This window comes from Melospiza melodia, chromosome 7, assembly GCF_035770615.1.
Source record: "Melospiza melodia melodia isolate bMelMel2 chromosome 7, bMelMel2.pri, whole genome shotgun sequence".
Taxonomy (NCBI): Eukaryota; Metazoa; Chordata; class Aves; order Passeriformes; family Passerellidae; genus Melospiza; species Melospiza melodia.
The window spans coordinates 24,716,920-24,720,430 of record NC_086200.1 but is presented as its reverse complement, the minus strand read 5'-3'; positions in this window follow the sequence as shown (position 1 = coordinate 24,720,430).

Genomic DNA, 3,511 nt, shown 5'->3' with positions numbered 1-3,511 from the left:
ATTAGGGTGGTATCTGTGTGCCTGTTTAGTTTGAATCACCCAGGAGACCTTTTGTACAGCTGCTTCTGCCTCTGGTGTCAGTGATCAGGGGAATCAAGTCCTTCTCTGCCTTTAAGGAGCAGGAACAGTGGCATGAGATCTTCTGTGGTGATTGCCAGGAGTGAACGTACCCAACTGATTGTTCCACAGAGCATTTGGGGTTCTTGCAGAGTTTTTCGGTTGTCCTTGATGTGCAGTGTTTGGGGTGTGATGGTTCTCTCTGTGCTCTTTAGCCCAAGGTACTTCCTGTCTTTTGAACTTTATCTGCTGCAATCTCAAAACCCTTCTGCTGTACCACAGTGATGACATCTTGTTGCGCAACGTCCAAAATGATTTGAGCTTCTGCACAAATGACTGTATCGTCCATGTAATGAAAAACGATAGCATTAGGATGTCTTTTCCATCTGGGCGAGAGATTTTGGGCTCAAAGCCATTGCCAAATAGTTGAGCTACTCTTCTCTGTTTGAGGAAATGCAGTCCACTGGTACCTCTGTAAAGGTGTTTGGTGGTTCAGGGACGGTCAAGGCAAACCAGGGGATGTCATTTGGAAGCATGGGGGCATCAAAAAAGTAGTCATTAAGATCTATAACAACCCTCTGCCAATAACTGTGAAATAAAATTACAATTGGACTAAACCGCCCTGAACTAGCCTTCCTCTACATCTCAATCCGTGTGATCTTCAAAGCAATGCTCTTCCTGTGCTCAGGCTCCATCAATCACAGCCTAAATGTTGAACAAGGTATCCGAAAAATAGGAGGACTCCAAAAGATGCTACCCACAACTACGGCATGGTGCACCATCGGCAATCTCGAGGTAACATGGAGGCTGAGGGCAGGCTGGACTGGAGGGCACCCATGTCCTCAGTGACCTCGTTGATTTTCCTGAGGTCCTGCAGCAGCCACCTCTTGTCTTTGCCAGGCTTTCATATGGTAATGACAGGCACATTGCAGGGGCTAGTAGATGGTACAATGTGGCCCACAGGCAGCTGCTCCTGCACGTGGGACTGCAGGGCCTTTAACTTTCTGCCTGGGAGGGGCCACTGATCCACCCATATGGGTGGTCTTCCAGGTTGACTGAAGTGTGGCGCGCTGCTCTGTGGCCCCGTCTAGAAATCCTGAGGTGTTGATAGGATCTCTAGCCTTGTCCCGCTTTGGGACAACAGGTCTTTTCCTCAAATTGTTATTGGTGCCCGGGCGACGAATGATCTTACTGTAGCAACTGTGCCCTCAGGACCTTCCATGCAGCTGATACTGTGACTCCAGAAGCTGGTAGTGGCTCCCCTGGTAGCTAATAATTACCCCAGCAGCTGGAACCAGAGGCCGTTTTTTAGCCAAACAGAGCAGGAAATTATGGTGTCATCAGCTCTTGTATCTAATAGTCCTGAAAGACATCTCTTTCTCCCTTTACATGACAAAGCACACTTTGGAATGGGTCTATTTCTGCCTGTTGTCTGTGCCCACATCAACATGGGATCAGCTGGTGTGGTGATCGTGTCAAGTAGGAGGTAGGCTCTGGCTATAACTGTTCCTTTTGCAATGAAAAGGGACTAAGCATAGAGCCTGGACAGTTATCTCCTCCAAAGAGGTCAAGGCGAGTACCTCAGGTGGTAGAGTGAGTGTCTGCATCCCTTTCCCGGTTATGGTTTAAATCAAAATGTCTTTGGGCCGTCCTTCAGGCCTGTATTTGTCTGTGGGAATATGGTGAACATAAATAGCGTGGATTGGAATTGAAAAGGCGCTTACCAGCTGCCTTTAGGTTCCAGGGCAGAGCTGTCTTCTGTCGAGTTTTGTGCAGCAATCGAGCTGTCCCGCTGGATCTGAGAAGGCCGCTGTGCTGGTTCTCCACGATGTTGGGGAGAGAAGGGCAGAACAGCCTCGCATTTGGTGTCTTTGCCTGGGGCCTTTCTGTGTCTGTGTGGGGTTTCCCGCAGGCCACCGGTTTTGCTGGTGTTGGAAAGCATGTGGACGAGGGGGGCCGTGAGGACAGTGGCTGTGACACCTAGAAGGTGCCTGGTAATAGCCTGTATTTTTATAATTCTGTTGAAACTGCCACATCTCCCTACACTTAAAACCAGGTCCTTTTTCATGTGTATGTCAGGGAATAACCAGGGAGGCTACTAGCACCTCTACTACACCGTGACAGGAAGCATTATCTCGAGTAGCATTACAGTATAAGGATGGCCTAATGGTGCATGCCACGACCATTTGTGCAATGGTAGGCTTTCTGTTGAGGGGTAGAGAAGGTAAAATGTCTTTAAAGGTGTTTTTAGCATTTGTTTCAGCAAGTTTAGTAAGCAGTACCTTCCTGGCTTTTGGATGTTCAACTTTCTTCTCTATTGCTTGTGTAAGGTGATCAATAAATTTTAGAAGGGATTTCCCAGGTCCCTGCAGGTCTCTTCTAACAGAGCTCCAGGAAGGTCTATTGAATGAGGTTTAGTGAAATCTTCCTCCCTGGCTAGATGGTCTAGTGTTAGGTGTGCCCGCCTCTCTTCTCTAGCATAGTCTTTTAATAGTTGTTGTAGTAGTTTTTTCCCCATTCCTTCCCACAGAATAATTTCAGTGGGAGAAAGTAGGATGCGCATAAAGTGGCACAAATTGTGGGGCACCAACACATGTATTGTATAGATGGTATTTAACAAATGATTAATATAGGGCAAGCCCCTCCCATGGTCTTTCGCTGCTTTCTAAAGGTCTTTCATCTCCCATGTATGAGAACTTCCAAATGGGGCTTAGTCCCCCTCTGCTTCTGCACCGGTGCTTCTTGTATTTTAGCTACCAATTCCCAGTTCCCCTCTTCTGTCGCCAGCTTCCACATCCTTGTCCAAGAATCCTCAGGCTCATGCTGAAGGTGGGATGACCCTTCCCTCTCCTCTCCAGAAGAGGGAACTTGGTCTCTGGCAGAGGAGCGGGGCCTTGGGGTGACTGGCCAGGCCCGGTGGTGTGGGCCTCTGGTAGCCAAGATGGCGGCCTTCCGGGTACCGCCCCTCACACCTCCGGCTCCGACAGTGTGGGATCCGGAAGGGGCTGAGTTGGAGGAGGTAGGGCAGCGGGAGTAGGCAAGGAAGCGCTGGATCCCAATGCAGGGGTGGTACCTGACACAGAGCTGGGACCCAACACAGGGGGAGGATTTGATGAGAGAGCTGGGGGTGGGAGGGAGTTTGACATTGACAACCCCCTCCAGAGGAGGGACTCCATTTTGTGAGCTACCTGATGGGGATCCAGGGAGGAGAGGTACTGGAGAAGGGGTTAGGCTAGAATCCAGGCCTGTGTGATCCGTACAGACCAGGGCAGGGGGTAGAGAAGGAGGGGAGATGGCAGACAGCAGGTGGCTTGTCTGTGCTTTACAGCAGTTTCTGTCTCTCATCCTAATGGTGTCAGTGGGTTCAGGAATGCAGGGGTGTGAAGGTCCGCCCGAAATAAACGGGTGACGAATGATTTTTGGGTGCAAAAATAACCAACAAGAGGCACAGGGG